Below are 21,882 nucleotides of genomic sequence, written 5' to 3'. Positions count from 1 at the left end.
AACTCACTTTTTATTAATTCTCAAAGGTTTTTCGAATAATAAATCTCTTTTATTTTTTATTATCTTCAATTTTGGTAACCATAACTATTTTGATAAAACTTACAGTTTTTGAATTATTCACGACAAACCGCTTTACATCATGCATTTATTTCACGAAAAATTCAAATCTTTGATCTTTAATTACTCAAAAAGTATTGATTTATTTTAATAATTAGAAGTAACAAATTTTGCTTAAAATTTGTCCCTCTATCGATTAGTGGGGTTATTTTGAATAAAATAGTTTTCACCTGTGAGAAGGGGTGGCATCCACCCCCAGGGTAAAAGCGCACGTTGGCACCATATCAGTTTTGTTTCTTGAGTTATGCTCTAACTACTCACCAATTTTCATGCAAATCGATGGAGGTTTAACAAAATAGGAGGTGAAAACATTTAATGACTGCACCAAATTTCCCCTTTCATCCCTTATTACTACTTCCTGTATCCACTGAGGTGTCAGCCTGAAAGGGGTCATAGATATCAATATACAATAGACACATTTTACATGCCAAACTCCATATTACTTATGACGATGATTTCTCGCCTCTAGCTCTCCGTCTATTATAAGTATCTACATATTCTTGTGGTTTATTTTTCAGTTTAATTTATGAGTTAAATTAGTCTCTTATTGAATATAATGAAACATAAACAATACATCAAACTTATTCTGAAACTATTTCTTGTGTCTTGTTATATTTCATTATTTTTGTGGTGTAATAAACCACAACACAATGCCACAACCCATTAAATTCAATACATAGATATCAAAATTGGAAATGATTGTTTTACTAAATTATTCCTTCCTTCAGATAATGTTCAACCCCCATGAAGTTAAAGGTAATTTTTATATCTAAATATCAACAATCTTTTACTCTCTACAAGAATGTAAGCTGGATTTCAGAGTGGAAATAACCACATTATATTGTGGAAATAATAAAGAAAGACTCTAATCAAATTTCTACCTTCTAAGAAAGGCATTGAATTATTGAATAGAAAGTTAATCGTTTGCCTGTTGCCTTTATTCTCTTTTCTCTTTCTCTTTGTTGACATACAAATTTGTTGCATTTGCATTTTTTTTGACATTTATTTCGAAATAAGAAAGAGACAACAAAAGGCTTCCTTCTCTAACCTTAATGTATGCAACCCGTCATTACATTGCGACATTGCGAATCCGAAAATTGTTCGCGGAGCGAAAAATCCTGAGCATGTCCAGGATAAGTTTACGTTGACGCCTGCGCATTGGAAACTAATCCCGAACTTACTCTGGGTATGCTCGATTTGTACTGCGCGAACACTACTAATACGAGTACAATGTGAAACGCCGCGCGCCGGTTATTGGTGTGTTTAGCACTTTCCATGTCGGATACGGTACATTGTATTCACTCTCAAAAAACTTTAGTTCCTAATATTGATTAACAGTGATTATTGAATAGTATTTCGTTGTAACAACAATTTAATTTTTTAGACATTGATGAATGTATTTGGTTACTGTCACAATGATTGAATAATAATTGTAAAAATAACGAGAGTACAATAATCAATAACATTCAATTTATTCAGCCAATAAGTTAGTTTCGTATATTTAATAAATAATGTTAATTCTGGGAGCAACTCACTTTCTTGATTTCGTAGATGATAAACAATTACCTTGGTTTATCGTGACAACGTACAGATTTCATTAAAACCATGCACAAAAATGTTGTTAATATATCTAGGGCCGGTTGTTCGAACGCTAATCAAGAAGTTGATTATAATTAAGTCCCCTTAACAACAATCAAATAACAACACCCCTCATTCGTACGTCAATCAGTTGATTGTAATCAATTATATTAATTATCATTATGATAATTATCATAATTGATTGATTAATTAATTATTAATTATTAATTAACATAACAATTTTTAACATAATTGATTAATAAATCTCGTGATTGTAATCAATTATGTTTTCAGCAACCCAAACAAAGTTGACATTGACAGTTAGTGACAGTAATTAAATATTTGATAATGATCAGTTGATTCCATTTTTGATTAGCGTTCGAACAACCGGCCCCTAGAGTAATAATTGATTATTCCATAGATGTAAACTGATTGTTGTGACAACGAATGCATTAATCAATCTACTACTGCGTTTAGTAACCACAATCAATGCGTCCATGGTAACAATAAACACAGTTGTTGAAACAATAAATGTTTTGCTTGACCAATTGAAATGTTACGGCTTTTCCTTATCGTGATACCCCGAGCTTCTCTGTGTTACCATTGTTTAAAAAAGAATTCTTTGTTAAACAATGCTGTTACCTCTGCCGAAGTGTCGAATAATTTCATATCGCTTCCAAGTGTAGTCCGTACTGGAAGGAAGTTTTCGTGTGTCTATTATCGTATTCATTTTTTTCGAATCCTGAGAAAACTAATTAGTATTTTTAAAAAATTTAAACACAGAATAAAAATAGTACAGTATTATCGAGGGTCTGAAGTCCCTGATAACTTCTATAATGATTATTTTAATAAATCACAGGAGGGGTGAAAAAGAGAAAATTTAGTATGATTTTTAATTTCAAATACGTATACCATTCAAAAGAAACTTTTTATTTATTCTAAGGGACTTTCAGCCCTCGGTAATAATGTAATCTTTTATTCTGCGTCTAAATTTTTCAAAAATACTTATTAGTTTTCTCAGAATTACAAAAAAAATTAATGCGTTTAAAAAGAATTCGATCGAAATTTTGCACCTGCGCTCTCAAAAAGTATTAAAGTGTTATACATTTTTGGAATCAATATTTCAAACGCTTTTAAATAAGCTGTCAAATGATGTACTTTCCCATTTTAAAAAATCAAAGTTGTGCCTGTAACCTGAAGAGGAATCGCGTAAAGTTCGAAACATTGATGTTATAATATACTTTGATTATTTTAAAAATCGACATATCCGAGAGTTTTGCTTATGTGCTTAAAATAAACAAGTTAATAAGGGGGGGGGTGTCTTATTCCAGCGCACTGTATAAGTGAAATCATACGAGAAATCACACAGTGTAAAGTCCATTAGGTTTAGGACAAAAAAGGGGATTTGCAAAATTATTATTAATCAATTAATATCATACATTGAGCTAATAATGCATTCAGTAATTATTAATATAAAATACGTTCATAGTAGGAATAAACGGAACTGATTGTAGAAATGAATAGAATTGCTTGTAGATAAGAATAACCGTAATTATTGTGGGAATGAACGGAATTAATTGTAAGAATAAACGGAAATAATAATTGTAGAAATAAACGAAATTTATTGGATGCATCACGCAGTATACGTTAGGAGAAATAACACTGTTATTGACACAACGAATAGTCTTTAATTTAGGACGTTGTTGTTTCAATGAATAGTGTTCGTTGACTCTGTGAACAGTGTTCGTAATATCAATAAACGTAATGCATTGAATGAACTAACGAAAATAATGAATTGATGAACATCGCGTTGTTGTTCTAATAAAACCAAGAATTGGACAAATTTTAAGTATTGCTTTTGTTGTCTGAATTTTTATTAATATTACGTACCTTTTTCGACGAGTGCAGCACCCATTTCCTTTGAGGAGGCAAAAAAGGTTATGGTAGCTGACGCTTGCCATATATATGTATTCAGCGCATTTCTGGCGCTTTGGTAATGAATCCTGATTTTTTCAGAAAGTTTTTTCGAGATCTTAAACTACTTGGCTGAGTCTGGCGATCATACAAGGGGTTTCTTCGATCCATCTCCTGCTTCTTTCGTTTTACGTCTGACGTGGAATGTCTTCTGATGGTCGAACGATTCGAATTATGGGGTAGACCGTAGACCTACTCGATAGGTGTCTCAGTGTTTCAGGCAACCTGATATTATACGAACCGTTTCGTTTGGAGCAACATCGACGTTTTTAGTGTGAGTAGAGTTTGTCCACACTGGTGTTCCAAACTCCGCGGCTGAAAACATAATGCTAAGATAAAAGTGCGGAGAATGTGTGGTTGTGCTCCCCATTTTGTATTGGTTTGTATAAGTGATAAGACAGAGTTCTATCTAGACGTACGCAGAGGTATTTTGGCGTATCATTGGGTTCCAGCATCTGACTATACTCTTCCACCTCTAGCGGCCTTCAGGCATGCTTCATCACTGAGATGAAGATATTGAGTTTATCAAATAAGTCGAAGTACCACAAGCAGAAATGCCCGAAGACCAAAAGTGTTGTGGTCCTAAACCATAATAAAACAGCTACACATCAAAATCACAACAACTCGGATTATAAAACAGATTAATATGACCATGTCCTACAAGAAGAAGATTAAAGAGAAGTTAATACAGATTCGTGGGAGTTTGGGATTGCTATTTTAAGGGATTGCCTATTTTTTATATTCACACTCTTTTAATTTTTGGATTTTAAAAGGCAAAGTTTTTCAATCTTAATAGCGACATTAATAATATTGAAAAATATTAAAAATGTTACTAAAAGATTTTTAAATTGAAAACTTTTTGGTCCATTTCCCTGGTGACACCTCCAAGGCTTCTACAATATGCAAGCCAGATGGATGCTGCAGTGAAGACAAGACAAAACAAAACAAAATTCCTTCCCTTTTGTCTTCACTGCAGCATCCATCTGGCTTGCATATTGTAGAAGCCTTGGAGGTGTCACCAGGGAAATGGACCAATAAGTTTTCAATTTAAAAATCTTTTAGTAACATTTTTAATATTTTTCAATATTATTAATGTCGCTATTAGGATTGAAAAACTTTGCCTTTCAATTGCCAGATGACGCTAGTCACCTAATCCATATACGTTAGTTGCGATGTGGGGGATGCACTCTCGATGCTGGTCACTTAGAGTATGGAGCAGCAGGCCTACGTCTCTCCGATGAGACTCCAATAAGAGTCGAAAATCGTCGATTCAGATTGCTGGACTGCGCTCCGTATTCTAAGTGAAAAATAAGATTGCTTTGCCTTCGCATTGCAACTGAATAAAAATGGTATACATTTTTATTTTTGGATTTTACTATGTTGTTATTTAGTTTTTTTCGATATTACAGGTAGGTACACCTACAAAAATATTTTCTTATATCCGTATTATATATTATCTGTTTTATTACTTCTAAAATTATCTATGTAACCAATTAAAAATCAATCAAGGACGTATATCAATTAATTGCAATTGATTTATGTCAGATTTAATTGCAGTTTTATCAGAATTTAACAACTATCTAATTTAATCACTTTAATTATTTACTTCTGAATTAATTTTATTGAGGCCATATCTGAGACTGAAAGTTCACAACTATTTTTATTGTTCAATGAATGGATTTTCTACAGTACCTACAGCTTGTTTTTTAGGATACATGTAATATTCATCGTGTAGTAAGGTAAGAGAGTAATAAACCATTTATGTGGTACTTATCCTTGAATACAGAAGTATTGTCTACATTATATATTATATAAATTTTTGCTAGTCATAAAATACGCTCGATTTTTCTTCTAGTACATATATGCTATATGTACAAAGTTGCCGGAAAACTTCGCACTGTTAATATCTTCTTAACCGTAAATAGTATGAAAAATTAAAAAGACGGTTCAATTTTGTTTCCAAACGAAATACTTGTCAGTGAATATTTTTAGTTCCCAAGGTTTCCCGTATTTCAAAACAATACATCTAATATGGGTCAAAAGCCATTGTGGAATACTGGGCAATGAAACAGTTGATGTCTTAGCTAAAAGGACCATACACGAAGGTGAAGGAACAAAATACAAATGTACAACAAATTAAATAAAAACATAAAAGATAAATGCAGATTTTTGTTTATATTCGATTCAGAGTTGGACCACCATCTCCATATAGCTATTTCAGCATCCTCATGCCTCCTCAGTGAAGCTATGCAGTCACAACTCTCTAAATAAAAACAGTTATTAGGAACGTTTGGAAAACAAAATGGGAAGAAGATAATAAAAACAATCAAAAAGGCAAACATTACAAAGAAATTCAAGAAACGATTCCCAAAAAACCATGGTTTATAAAGGGGAATCTTTCCAAAAATGCAATAAGAAAAATTTGTCGTTTGAGGTTTAATCACGTACCTGTTCCCAAATTTCTATTTAAAATTCGTTTAAAAACAGATTCATATTGCAGTTGTGGAGAAATAGGAGACGCAGAGCATCAAATATTAAATTGTTTTCTACTACAAGCTCAAGTGAAAATCTTTTTGGACAAAATTTATAAGTTAAAAGATGTCATACATCCAATTAATTTAAAGTTCTTATTAAATCAAAGTAATAACCCAGAAGTGGTCATTTTATTATGTGAGCATATTAAAAATATTAAACTGATAATATGAGTAACTATGGTCAACTATCTGCATTTAGAAGCATATAAATATTGTAAAAAAATGTCAAAACATTGTAATAAGAATTAAAAAAAAAAGAAAAAAAAACATGAACCATTAAGAAGACGAATAACCTCCGAGATGCTGAGTCGGGTTTTAGTCTTACCGTAATGGAAAAAGAAAACAAGAAAAAAAAAAAGAAAAAAAAACCGAAACAAAAAAAAATTAACAAAAAAAAAATTAACAAAAAAAAATAACAAAAAAAAAGATACAAAAAAGGAAAAAAATAATTGAATATAAAAAATGAATAATATTATAATGAAAAATATAAATAAAATGTTAATTTAATGTCATTATTGGTCTTACACTGGCTTTATAAATTCTTGGCTTCATCTCAGTGTTAATATGTCGGTTTCGCCATATAGTGTTATTAAGGCATCCTGCCAATCTATTTGCTTTTTGTACTTGATTTCTCACTTCTTTGTGTAGGTCTCCTTAACTTGACAATGTAATTCCAAGGTATTTTACTTCCACTACTTGTTCAATACTGATACCATCCATTTCTATTTTGCATCTGATTGGTTCTTTACTGATTAGGTACTATTGTTTTGGTTTTCTGAGATGAAATTGTCATATTAAATTCTTTTGCTCTTATGTTAAATCTGTGGACTAATCTTTGCAGACTCTCTTCATCTTTTTTTTTTTTTTTGAGGAGGTGGTAAATATTCTAAATACCGTACCTAGCCGTGTCCACTTACGGATGGCTGTGAAGCATGTGTTGGATTCAGAGAGGAAGAGTTTACCCCCATGCATTTCCCCCTAAGAAGTCCTGCCTACGGGCACCCTCTGGCTAACTGCCTACCAACTAAAGTCCACCCCCTTCTCCTCCGGTGCACACGGTACAAATTCCTTGGCGGATGTAACTTCGAGTGCTGCGGGACAGTCTGTCATGCCTAATACGGCTCAGATAACTTTTCCAAAAGGATAAAAGAAAAAAGAAAAGAAAACAATGTATACAACAGGCAAATAATTATCTATATGATGTCATGCTTAAAATATACACATATTTACACATACATACATTCAAACATACATAGTACACACAAACACATATACACATATATATACTTCGTCCGTCGTTTAGTCCCATCAATCCAGTACAAGTCTATCCACCTTGATCCTCTCTCGCTCTCTCAAGCGTCTCCTTTTTCTTCATAATTCCGGTTATCAGATCGACCACCAAATTAAAGTTATCTTTGCATTGCAAAGATTTTTCCATAACGTTATCAATGGAGATTTCTCCTAACCTTGTTTCTAGAATCAATCTCTCTCTTTCAAAGAGCCTGCAGAAAAATATGCAGTGTTGAGCGTCGTCTCTGACGTTGCATTCTGAACATTGGTCATCTACTGTCTTCTTGATAACATACGTATACGATCTAAAGGAACCATGGCCGGTGAGGAACTGTGTAAAATAGTAATTTAATCTTATATACTTACATGCAGACCAGGCCACCACATCTGGAATGAGCCTTTTGGTCCATTGAGCCTTTTCGATTTGTGCCTCCCATTCACCTTGCTATTCTTGGTACATCTGTCTTCTTACCTCAGACTTTATGTGGGGCAAGTGGCCGTTATCATTTGCATATAATAGCATTCTTTCTTTGGCTAGGAGGTGAATGGGGAGCGTACATGATATGGCCTGAAGGGCAATTGTCGAGGTAGTCCGGTACGCACTTGTTAGTCTCAAGAGGGGTTTTCTTTGTGATTTTTCCAGCATGGTTTTATACTTTGTCATTCTCAAAACTTTGTACCATATGGGGGCACTATACAGAAGAGTAGAATGCACTACCTGAAGGTCTTCTATCTTCATCTTGGGCTATCAATATTGCGTCGTCTGCGTAGCAGAGTATTTTTACTTCTTTGTTTCCCATTCTATATCCGCTTCCTTTGTTGACGTTTTTGATGATTTCATCCATGATTAAATTGAAAAGCATAGGACTCAATGAGTCTCCCTGTTTTATTCCGCTGCCTATATCTATAGGTTCTGTAAGTTGTCCATCTATTCTGACTTCCATTTTGTTGTTTTGGTAGATGTTCTCAATAGTTTTTATGATATCTAGAGGGACTTCTCTATTATATAGAAGATGGATTACATCTTTGAGTCTTACTCTGTCAAATGCTGTCTTTATGTCAATCAGACATAGAAATGCTAGTCTATTATACTCTAGTGATTTCTCAGTAATTTACTTTATGACGAATATTGCATCTGTACACGATTTTCCAGTACGAAAACCCTGTTGTTCATCTGCTAAACTTACCTATCCTCTGATTCATTAAGTCTTGTAAGATTTTAGTTGTAAGTTTTAGGGTAGTATTTAACAAGTTGATACCTCTGTAGTTTTCTGACTGCTTTTATCTCCTTTTTTGTTTGTTTGTTTATTTTGTTTTATGATTGTTAATTGTTCTATCATTGCTGCTCCACAATATTTCACTAATTCGTTTGGTATTCCATCCTTGCCTGCAGCTTTTCGAGTGTTTTTCGTACTTCCTGTGCACTTATAATAATATCTCCTTTTTTGTTTGTTTGTTTATTTTGTTTTATGATTGTTAATTGTTCTATCATTGCTGCTCCACAATATTTCACTAATTCGTTTGGTATTCCATCCTTGCCTGCAGCTTTTCGAGTGTTTTTCGTACTTCCTGTGCACTTATATTAACATCTTCATTTGTGGTAATTTCTGGTGTTTCCGGTTCTAGCATCATTTGTTCTTCCTTTACATAGAGCTTTTTTAGATAGTCAATCCATGTATCCTTTTCTATGTGTTTTGGTTCTATTAGTTCCTTTACCTCCGTTCTTTGACCTCTTATAAAGCGCCATATTTCCTTTTGGAGACCGTAAAAATCATGTTCCATTTCTTTGGAAAAACGTTCCCAGTGATCATTTTTAATTTTTCTTACTACTGAATGTGTTTTGTTTCTTATAGTCTTATAATTATCGTATGCCTCTTGTGTTTTAATTGGCATGTATTTTAGGTAAGCTTTTTTCTTCCCTTTACATTACCATGGAGTTCTTCGTCTTGGAAGCGATTTATTTTTATTAATGTTTCTTTCACCAAGAACTTCCTTGGCTAAGGCTAAGATATTAGACTTAATTTTTGCCCAGCTATCTTCGACCCCGTCGCTTTTTTCCGTTAGTCATTTTTGGAATAGGTATCTTGTGGAGTCGTCCTGTAAGCTTTCGACTGTAATCTTGGTGGTGTATCTGTTTTGTTATCACATATATGTGTTTTCATTCTGATTTTGCACACTACCAATTTATGATCGCTTCCTATTTCTGCTGATGTTAGTGATATTACATCCAAGATTAGTAAAGAAGGGTGTAACTCTCTATTCAACAGAATATAGTCTATCATAGACCTTTGTCCTCTAGTGTTTTCAAAAGTGTATTTGTATTGTTCTTTGTGAGGGAAAAATGTATTGTTAATTCGTATTTCATTTATGCTGCAGAGGTCCGTCAGAAGGTCTCCGTTTTCATTTCTGATATTTTCATTATATCGCTGTTTTATTCCCGGAACTGTGTCATTGTCAACACTAAGTTTTTTCTTATGGTGGCATCCCTGTTGTTCTCAGGTGCATAGATCGCTATCACGTTCAGAGGTTTGACATCCAGTTTGACTTTTACACTAACTATTCTTTCGGAGATATATCGGCACTCTTGTACCTATTTGGTGTACAAATTTTCTGTGGACTAGCAGTGCGACTCCTTCGTTGGCTCTCGTATCTTTTGCAACACCACTGTAAATCATCAGATAGTCATCCAGCATAATTTGACCCTTTCCTTTTTTCTTGGTCTCTTGTAGTGCATATATTTAGGGCCGCCGAGAGGGCGGTACAGCTGGTACATTTTACCGGGGCCCGGCGATGTAAGGGGCCCGGCGTGGACCAGACCAAAGACGTAATTTTTCCCGTTTTCTTTTCTCTTCACTTTATGCCCATAATGCGTTTAATTAATATTCAGCTTTATTTAATATTATGACCTTTAATCGATTTTGTTTAAAATTTTAACAGCAATAAATCACAGGAGTCAAATACTACAGTGCAGTCAGATAAAACTATGTTAGGGATATGGAGATTAAAAATATATCAGGGCTTCTAGAAGATTTACAAAAAATCAGAAGAATCTATGTTGAAGAATCTAAATTAGTTACCAGCAATTATGTAATAAATCCAGAATTTACATGGCTCTGTCTCTATGTTAAGCTTTGTCCATCAAATTGTATAATTTTCAGTGACAGTAAAGCATATTTCTATTCTATTTTACATCAAATAAAGAAAAACCGTGCAAAAAGCTTGTGAGATTTTTTGATGATTTGCCTGGGCCTAGTAGTGATGCGACTGATAATTTTGAGCCCGACGCAATATTTCGCTGGGAAATATTTTGTCATAATAATAAACAATTTTACCAGAAGATTTAATGCGGAAAATAAAATTCATTCGCTATTTAACATTTTATGGATATTCCGAGATGAAGATAATGACAATATTAGGAAAAAAATTGATATAGGTATGTATTGCGCAAGTTTTATAAAGAAGACATCAGTGAAGAATTGATAGATGACATTTTTCATTTGAAAGCGATATACAAGGATAATATTGATAAATCTCAACTTTCTCAATATACAGTCGAACCCGCTTATTGGAATAGCCTTCGTGCCAAGCAAAAGTATTCCTATATCCGGGATATTCTAATAACCGATCATTGGCGGCTAGTAAAATAGTTTCGGAACTTCAAATTTCTATTCCTTAAACCGGGATATTCCTTTAAGAAGTATTCTAATAAGCGGGTTCGACTGTATTTGCTTAATAAAATTAAACATCTCAAATTTGAATCATTATTGCGTTAAGAATATTTTGCACATTAGCGGTGGCAGTCACAAAAGCAGAAAGATCCTTTAGTTTTCTTTTTCGCATAAAAAATTCTATAAGGTAATGATAGCTACAATGAAACAGGATCGGTAAGCTGCCTAATATCAACTTTGTGAATTGAGAATGATTTGGCAAGAACATGGGATTTTTCAAAAATTAGAGTCATTTTGCCAATCAGAAAACTCGAAAAGCACCTGTAATATAAAAATATTTTCACTATTATAAATAATATAAACAAAATTCAATAAAATTTATATTTGAAATGTTTCTTATTATTTATTATTAATAATTTGATTTCTATAAAAATTAAACAATCTTTTTCGCTCTTCACTTTTTGCCAGGGGCCCGCCCTTCACTTTTTACCGGGGCCCGCTCATCCCTCTCGGCGGCCCTGCACATATTATGTGTATATTTTTTTTGTACAAGCTCTTTTGTGATTTCCTGCTCTCTTGTGTTTAGAGACTTCACATTCCAAGTACCGATGCGAATCGGTACTTGGAATGTGGAATGTGACAAATTAAGTAAAAAAATATAAATATTTCTTGTTGTCTGTAGGTGTACTTTATTTTTATAGTCTGTTTTTTTTTTGGATAAATGTAAATTTGCACAGTCTTATCTTTAACGAACATTGTTAATAAATAAATCATTTTTAAATTTGCACAGTCTTATCTATAACTAACATTCCTACATTGTTAAATAAATGATTTTATCTATAAAAACAATTGCTGTTTTGCAATTTCATATCTCCCCCTATTTTCCGCTCCGTGTTACGTTCCGGTATCCTTATCCCTTCCCATAATCTTGCAACCACGACAGTGTTGCCAACTCCATTGGAAGCTATTATAGTACGAGCAGAGAGATTGTTATAGTAATAGTACATTGGAAAAAAATATAGTACAAGACATGGTACAAGACTTAGAAATTTATTAGTCAATTATTTATTATTACACACAATTATTACCCTAGAATTAGGTTTGTTCTAGCAAACAGTCAAACTAGTCAGAAACCATCAGCAAACAGTTGGTCAGTGAGAGAACATAATAGTCACCAGTGCTATCCCCTCTACTCGCGCTGGTCGACTATTCGCTGATGGTTTCAAACCGTTTGAAACTGATGCTAGAACAAACCTATTATTTTCAATAGGCCTATTCGCGGAGCTCATCTTGAACTTATCCAGAGGTTGAACGCATGCGCATTACAAAACTGGGCGTCGAATAGGTCGAATTTTCTCTTTGAACAGCTAATGCGCAGGCGTTGTCCCTCTGAGTACGTTCAGGATGTGCTCCGCGAGTAGACCTAGTATTTTTGTGTATATGTTACAAGCAAAACCCGAAATTGGACAATCCAAGCATTGTATAGAAAATATTGTATGAAAGTATTGTCCAATCAGAAATTCTGATTAAGTATGGATCTATAACATAATCTTAAGACCGCGTCCCACCATCAAATAATTTGATCAAACCGGTTTGAGCAAACTGAAAGTGACAGTTAGTGACGTCACATCCTGAGTGTTCAGTATGGATAATAATGAAAAATTTTAATTTTAAATAAAGTACAAACAAGTTAGACAACTCAATACAAAAAATCTTATCAAAATAGAGTGTTAGTGAGAGCACAGATTTTTAGAATTTCAGAAAAACTGCAATTGTGACGTCACTTTGACGTACTTCCTCAAGTACGTCAAGTTTGCTCAAACTGTTTGATCAAATTATTTGATGGTGAGACGCGGCCTTTATAGGGCTTTTCATTCACAGTCATTTGTTTCGAGCTTCTGTCATGTGTCACATAAAATTAATATATCTACGTCATACGTTATTGGTATCCACCATGATACAAACTGGAGACGTATGACGTAGATATATTAATATTATGTGACACATGACAGAAGCTCGAAACAAATGACAATCGATGAAAAGCCCTATTGATGTATGTTTGTTTGCGTTAGTAACAAATGGGGAATAGTCGTAAAAATGGATCTGAATCTATATCTGTCATATTCTCTTCACTTCTTAACTTTGACGCATCGCTGTGATTCCCCGAATTCCCCAATAATACGATTTTCATGTAGATAAGCAATTTTGTAAAGTTTATAAAATCCAACAGATTTTTTAAAATCGTCTTAAAAATATTAAGAATTCCCTAGAGTTTTCATAGAATTGAATAAAATTCCCTCTTTCCTAAGCTGGCTCAAAATTCCATAGGTCTGGTAACCCTGTTCATTATTAGATATTTGACTTTCCCTCCTGGTAAATAATAAACTGGGAATTCCCGATAATACTATGGGGGGATCCCTTAATTCATTATTTGGTTGAAATTCGCCTTTGCTATTGCTATGTGAAATACAGATTTACACTTACAAACAGCAATAACTATTAACCGATTTCGTCTATTAAATATTGGATGGCGCTAGAAGTCGTTTTCCAGATTAAGGCATTCAAATGTTATGTGTGGAGTTTTTTAAGATGCCAGTAAAAATTATAGTACAAAATACGTACTATATTTACTTTGAAATTTTATAGTACATGAAGTTGTAATTATCGTAAAAATATTATAATTATAGTACGTTTGGCATCACTGAACCGCGAAACCGCGTGTTCGAAACGATGAATCTTCTTTTCTTTCACTCTTTACCGGTCAGCTGTGTGTTTTGTATAGAGGTTAGAATGTACAAAATTGTTCAAAAAAATGTATTAAGAATAAAGGAATCCCTCTAATTATAAAAAATAGTGTGACAAGTAATTTAACCCTTGAAGTGAAGTGAATCAGTTCGGTAATATCTACAAAGAGGACGTACATAACAGTAAGTTTCTTCAGCTTTCTACTGTTTATTTTTAGATTCGTATAATTGCGTCAACGGGAATCGCGAATTATGGACAGGATCGGAGTAAGAGATTTTAAATTTCCGTTAAGATTTTTTGAGTATATTTGAATAAGAAAAATTGATAGTTGATCCTGATGTCGTGAATCATGTATTAAAGTTTAAAAATCTTAAGTAAATTATGTCAATTATTATGTACAGTAGATACAGTAGTCTCTTTCCATACATTTCTTGACCACTTCATTTCTATTTTCTACAGTCTTTTCTTCTGCATTCTTTCAGTGTGTCTCGGTATTTTCGTTAATTACCGTCGTTATTTTTGATTCGTTACATAGTTCTTCAAGCTCTGTATTATGGCTTCTTCTTCATTAACTATCTATTTTCCACACCTCCACATATTACTCTTTGTATTTTCCTCTCCCATCGTTCTAAAAGATCCAATTCTTATTTTTCAAGCATAAATGTTTTGCATGCATATGTAGCTATAGTCCTGATAACTGTTTTGTAAATTATAGTTTTTGTTTTTCTTGAGAGATTCTTGAGATAGTAGGGGAGGAAAGTATGCTAAATGTGTAGTTACTCGAGCGTTATGGTGACCTATTGGGTTGTGAACATTAGATCCTAAAACCAAAAAATTTCCATTTAAGTGGAGACTTTTCATTTTTTAATTTACTTTTCCGTTTCCAACAATCGTTTTTTCCGATTATAACGCCATCTATCCATAATTCGAAAAAATTTTTCGAATAAAAGTTACTTATTGTTACGTAAGGAATTCAAATCTACATAAAAAATGGGGGTTCCTATTTAATATTTTAAACTTACCCCCCTCACCCCTCTGTGGGGGGTCGTGTCTGGTGCCATTCGAGAGATTTTTCAAAAATATTGAATACGTTTATTTTGCAGTTTTTCGATCTGATGTTTATTTCGCGAAATATCACGGATTTCCTATTTAAAATTTTAAATTTATTCCCCACTTCTCTCCCTGCGGAATCGTGTTTAGTGTCATTCGATAGATTTTAAAAAAATATAGAAGACGTATCTTTTAGTTTTTCGATCTGACGTTTATTTCTTGAAATATTCGCTTTTTTCTTATAAAACTTTGTGACTCATTCATTTCCTTACGCCCCGCTCAAACCGTCAGATTTTTGAAATATACACTGTTCTGCATGTTCCTTACTTACCTTATCTTACTTAATATGACGATTTCGAGTTTTTCTAAGGATCGACTTTTTTTCGGGTCCCCCACTTAACGAACTTCCCTGTATCCAATATATTGTGGGGGTATATTTACAGGGTACAAGATTTTGCCCCATGTCATAATCTGACGCGCTCGAATAACTGCAAAAATCCCAGCTTGCTGCTTGGTCTCCTCTACCATTATTATTTGCATCATTAATGATCGCAATTTTCTATACTTTTTGTTCACAGGTTATCCCGGACCGGACATTCCATATCAACTCAACACACCTAATTTTCACCCCTCTTCAGATTTGTTTATAATTTGGAATACTCACAGTGGCTAATAAGGGAAACAAAAATACAAAATTTTAAATTTTTATCTCAAGCTGTTTCCGAAATATGGTTATGTAAAGTTTTTCAAAAAAATCCAAAACACTGTGATCATACTTTATTGGAATGGTTGTAGAAGCTGTCCTAATTGAGCTAGAATGCTGGGAGAGGTGTCATTTTGCAGCATTTTTAAAGCTCTTTACAGTGATATATACAGTGCGAGCCGTGCGCCCGCACAGGGCGCCAAGGGTTTGGGGCGAATTTCCCCCTAGCCAAAAAAAAATTAAAAAGCGATCAATTATTTAAATTATGTCAATTTTTAAGCCAATTATTCATTCATTTATGATGAATTAGTAATATTTCACAAAGCCTTAGTCAGTTTTAATTTTATTATAGACAAAAAGACATAATTGTATGTGTGGTGGAATACTGCGCACCCCGCGCCATTTCTTCTACTGAGCGACGGGGGACTGGCGCGGTGTGTAGCCTTGCTCTCTGCATTGTGTGCAACATGCTTTTTGAATTTAATCAAGACCAAAAAAGGCTAGACGCATATGCAAGAAATATAGCTACCAGTTTGGCCAAAATGTTGAAAGACTTCCAATTCATCTGCTGCTTAGTAACGTGGCATATGAGTTTGTTTAATATAAACCTCATAAGCAAGAAACTTCAAGAGGTTGACATATGGACATAGCAAACTCTCTTGCTTTGATTTCTTCAACGAAGCAATTTTTTCAAGAAACAAGGAGTGATGAAGGATTCAACAGAATATTAGTCGATTGCAGGGAAGTGGCCGAAATGAATGAAGTTGGCCCAGCATTCCCTAAAGAAAGTGAACTGTGGCCGAGAAAAAAGAAGAAAATGTTTTCTTATGAATCAAGTGATAAAACAGTTCTTGATCCTGAAATCGTGTTCAAAACTAAATTCTTCTACGCGGTCTTGGATCAATGTATCTCTTCTCTGGGAGACAGATTTGAGCAGCTTCAATACTATCACCAACTGTTTAGGTTTCTACATTCAAGGCTGCTAGGACCTACACATTGCTCTTACTGATGGCCAGCATAGTGACATTGATGGTCACAATGTCGAAAAATAAGACAAAGGCAAAATCAAAGGCCCAGTTGACATATTGAGCTACTTAGCAGACAACGGATTTGTAGGAAACTTTCCTAACTTGTGTGTAGCACTGCGAATCCTTCTTACTCTCCCATTGTCTGTCGCGAGTGGAGAAAGGAGTTTCTCCAAGTTGAAAATAATAAAAAATTATCTGAGGTCTTCATTGTTGCAAGACAGATTGGTGGGACTAGCTTTGATGTCAATTGAGTTTGCAGTGCTCGAGGATATTGATGGTAATGCAATTGTAAATGAGTTTGCCCAGAGAAAATCTAGGAAAGTTAACTGCGTTCAACTTAGCCTATAACATAATAACACAATGTCATGTCTCATTGCCTTACAAGGCCTAACACTTTATGTCCAAAGCTCAACATTGTTATTTTTAAGTTTAATTCATTTTCAAGTTCAATTCTTATTAATTTTATAGTTATTTATGATATAAGTGTTAAAAGTACACGTTTAAGGCACGCATGTGAAAGTTTGCAGAATGAGCGAAGCGAGTGGCGGGGGGGGGGGGGGGTGCCACAATAGTAATTCGCATGGGTGAAATATTACCCACGGGCCGGCTCTGTATACAGCATGATGTTATGATAAACAAGTTTTTCTCAAACAAAAAAATATATTTTGATTAAGTTTTTTTCCAAAAAGTACATAATTCAAAATTTTCATAATATTCCTACAAATACATAATACTGTTGTTAATATCATATAAAAAAAATTTATCATGGGATGGTGATGGCTTTAACATAAAAAAAATAAATTTTACACATACAGTATGGCCACGTATGGTGCAAATGAAAGGAACAAATTCATAAAGTCGCAAGCTGGTCACTTTAAGGAAAAATCCCGAAACAGGTCGATTTTTATTTCTAAATTGTAATTTTTTGGCATTATATCATACTCGTGACGTCATCCATCTGGGCGTGATGACGTAATCGATGATTTTTTAAATGAGACTATAGGTTGTGTGTTAGCTCATTTGAAAGGTTATTTAATTATCTGTTCAGTAATACAAACAATAACATAAATATTTATACAGGGTGGCAAAAAAAGTTTTTTTTATTAAAATTAATTGACAAAAAAGAAGAATGTATGTATGTAATTTATCTGTTTCTGGCAACAGTAAAATATATTTTAAATTAAATAAATTGCATACCGTCTTCTTTTTAATAATGTTATTGTTTATTAATTACTGAATAGATAATTGAATAACCTTCCAACTAAGCTAGCACACGACATCCAGTCTCATTTAAAGAAATCATCATTACCTCATCACGCCCAGATGGATGACGTCACTAGTATGATGTATATGCCAAAAAATTACAATTCAAAAATAAAAATCGACCTGTTTCGGGAGTCCTTAAAGTCACCAGCTTGCGACATTACGAATTTATTCCTTTCATTTGCACCATACTCATACTGTATGTGGTAAATTTATTTTTTTATGTTGAACCCATCACCATCCCATGATAAAATTTTGATGTTATTAACAACAGTACTATGTATTTGTAGGAATATTATGAAAATTTTAAATTACATATTATGTACTTTTTGGAAAAAACTTTAAAACATAATCAAAATATATTTTTTTTTGTTTTAGAAAAAATTGTATATCATAACATCATGCTGTATATATCACTATAAAGAGCTTTAAAAATTCTGCAAAATGACGCCTCTCCCAGCATTCTAGCTCAATTAGGACAGCTTTTACAACCATTCCAATAAACTATGGTCGCGGTTTTTTTGTATTTTTTTGGAAACTTTGCATAATCATATTTCGGAAACGGCTTGAGATAAAAATTTAAAATTTTGTATTTTTCTTCACCTAATCATCCACTATGAGTATTCTAAATTTTAATAAAATCTAAATAGATCAGGAAAAAAATTAATTCAAAGTGTGTTGATTTGACCTGGAATAGCTCTCCCTTTTGCTATTGTCGCTATTAAGTTCGTAGATCTGTTGTCTTATTACCCTATCGTAGGGCTGCTTAAAGTCGGCGAACATATACTGCTTTTTGATGTATGGTAGCATGTAGTCTGGATTTTTTTTAGCGCAAATATTTGGTCTGTCGTCAACCTACTGTTTCGAAATCCATAGAAACTTAACATTGATGATAATTTTAAATTCTTGATAAGTCAATGTCAAGAATGCCCGTTGTTATTAGGTCAATGTTGAAATTTAGACTAAAAGATAGGTTATGTTTATTATTTGCTTAATTTCTGTGCTCGTGCTTAAAATTCCCGTAGTAAATTTATGCAAAAAGTGTTACAAAATGCCATGGTTCACTATCTTGTCAAAATAAGAATGATTAGCCTTCAAAAGCTATCTTATAATATAAAAAACTAATTTTATTTATTTATCAACATTGGCTATTTGCTTTTGGCCACTTTCGTTATTGACGGGTTATTGATGAAAACTCTAATTTTAGGTTATTTTTTTACAACGTTGGCCAATACACTCAACGAAAAAGGTACATAATATCAATAAAAATGTTAATTCAGACAACAAACGCAATACTTAAAATTTGTCCAATTCTTGGTTTTATTGGAACAACAAAGCGATGTTCATCAATTCATTATTTTCGTTAGTTGAGCCAATGTATTACGTTTATTGAATGGATGAACATTCATTATGTATACCATAATATCACTTTATTGGTATTACGAACTCTGTTCACTGATTCAACGAACACTATTTATTGAAACAACAACGTCGTTAATTGACAGACGAAGACTATTCGTTGTGCCAATAACAGTGTTATTTCTCCTAACGTATTTCGTTTATTTCTACAATTATTTCCGTTTATTGTTACAATTAATTCCGTTCATTCTCACAATAAATACGGTTTTTCTTACAAGCAATTCTATTCATTTTTACAATCAGTTCCGTTCATTCCTACTATGAACGTATTTTATATTAATAATTACTGAATGCATTAGCCCACTGTATGATATTAATTGATTGATAATAATTTTTTAAATCCCCCTTTTTTGTCCTTAACCTAATGGACTTTACACTGTGTGATTTCTCATATGATTTCATTTATACACTGAACTGGAATAAGTGTTACACTCACCCCACCCCCTTATTAACTTATTTTATTTTTAGCACATAAGCAAAACGCTCGGACAGGTCGATTTTTAAAATAATCAAAGTATATTATAACATCAATGTTTCGAACTTTACATGATCCCTCTTCAGGTGACAGGCGTAACTTTGATTTTTTAAACGGGAAAGTACGTCATGTGACAGCTCATTTAAAAGCGTTTAAAATAGTGATTCCAAAAATGTATAACACTTTAATCCTTTTTGAGAGCGCAGGTGCAAAATTTCGATCGAATTCTTTTTAAACGCATACTCTAGTACATTATCACAATAATACATTGTCACAATAATAGATATATATATAGAAAATAATCACAATTATTATTCAATCATTGTGACAATAACCAAATACATTCGTCCATGTCTAAAAGTTCTTTGAACCAAAAAATTAAATTGTTGTTACAACGAAATACTATTCAATAATCACTGTTAATCAATATTACGAACTAAATTTTTTTGAGTGCAGCTAATGATATTGTAGATATTGTAAATAACCAGGGGAAATGGACATTCACGACAATGCCCGGTCTTTAACGCCAATGGCCAATTTACATCATTGTCCGTAACAACTATATTATGTTGTTAACGGCAGATCACCATTCAATTTTCGCTTGTCTATTGCTGGACATAGATCTCCCTCATAATTTTCCATCTATTTCGATTTTGTGTCTCTTTACCAAGACCTTTATCTTTAGCATAAATCCAAGATTTATGCCACAATAAGCTAGTTGGTTGCAGGACCACCGATTTATAACAGATCACTTCAAAAAAAATGCTGTCAATAACCCGCCATGTTTTAATTTCAATAAATCATTCGTTTCTAAAATGTCCAACTCTGCACCTATTTCCCATAAAGTGTACAGTTTACAAGTGAAAACGTGAAAGTAAATTTTTGGTTGCTACAAATTATTTGTCATTACTGTAGTAGGTACATAATTTAAATAAATTATGCAGCTGTTGCTTCAGCCTTATTCAATAATTGTAGAGTGGTATTGATTTGTTTTGGTTCTCATTAAAACACTTTATACGCCGGCACTGAACAGTTCTTTGACCGTAAAACTCCGAATTTCCGATATAAACAAAGAAATTAACGATCATTTCATGTCACATGGGTCTATGCCCTTTTTTATTAATTATGATTATCTTTTTGCATTCTGCTGATAATTAGCACAATTATTGGCAGATTAAATATACAAAAATCTCACACATTCGTTAAAAAATTGAAAAAATCGAACATATTCGTTAAAGAAAAGCGTGGGGCGAAAACCGTTTGTTCGCGCCCCACGCTTTTCTTTAACGAATGTGTTAGATTTTTTCAATTTTTTAACAAATGTGTGAGATTTTTGTATATTTAATCCGTCTAACAGTTTTTTTAATAATCCTTCGAGTTTGAATTGTTTTAAAATGTTATGAAATAATGCTCATAATCTTTTTGAGGGTTATATTACCTACAGTTTGTGTGCGACCGGTTTCGGCGTTTACAATTTGCACGCCATCATCAGGCCCTTAGAAACTGAACAAAGATATCAGTACAAGAAGTATACAGTGTACAATCTGATGTTAGGATTGTAACAAAAGAGCCCTTGTGTCTTATTAGATTTGAAACTCATAATACCTATGTTCTTCTGAATATGTTCTTTGGTTGCCTAGGTGTTCTAACTTATATCTCACTTGTCTCACTTAGACAACCAAAGAACTTATTCAGAAGAACATAAATTATGAGTTTGAAATCTAATAAGACACAAGGGCTCTTTTGTTACAATCCTAACATCAGATTGTACACTGTATACTTCTTGTACTGATATCTTTGTTCAGTTTCTAAGGGCCTGATGATGGCGTACAAATTGTAAACGCCGAAACCGGTCGCCCACAAACTGTAGGTAATATATAACCCTCAAAAAGATATGAGCATTAGACTCCTTATTTCATAACATTTCACAATGTGCTCATACCAGCAGCTAGTTCATCATTTGAATTTTTTTATTTATTGCTTTTTAGTTGATTTTTTATAATATTTTTAATTTTAGTCACTCGTAACTAAAGAAAAG

The 21,882-nt window shown here is 33.2% G+C and overlaps 1 protein-coding gene across 3 annotated transcripts in view; it reads left to right on the top strand.

Annotated features, from left to right (window-relative positions):
- Nucleotides 1–21,882, top strand: part of LOC114330915 (ATP-binding cassette sub-family C member 4) — a 242,880-nt gene that overhangs the window by 69,138 nt on the left and 151,860 nt on the right. The window contains exon 1 of one of the 3 annotated variants that reach the window (XM_028280353.2): nt 13,911–14,088. The exons of the other annotated variants lie outside the window; for them this stretch is intronic. The gene's annotated coding sequence lies outside the window, so the exon portion shown is untranslated. Of the gene's footprint in view, nt 1–13,910; nt 14,089–21,882 lie in introns of those variants that run through there. 3 annotated transcript variants of the gene reach the window in all.

This window comes from Diabrotica virgifera, chromosome 9 (genome assembly GCF_917563875.1).
Source record: "Diabrotica virgifera virgifera chromosome 9, PGI_DIABVI_V3a".
NCBI classification, from domain to species: Eukaryota; Metazoa; Arthropoda; class Insecta; order Coleoptera; family Chrysomelidae; genus Diabrotica; species Diabrotica virgifera.
The sequence above is the reverse complement of the archived record's forward strand: the minus strand, read 5'-3'. Positions and strand labels throughout refer to the sequence as shown.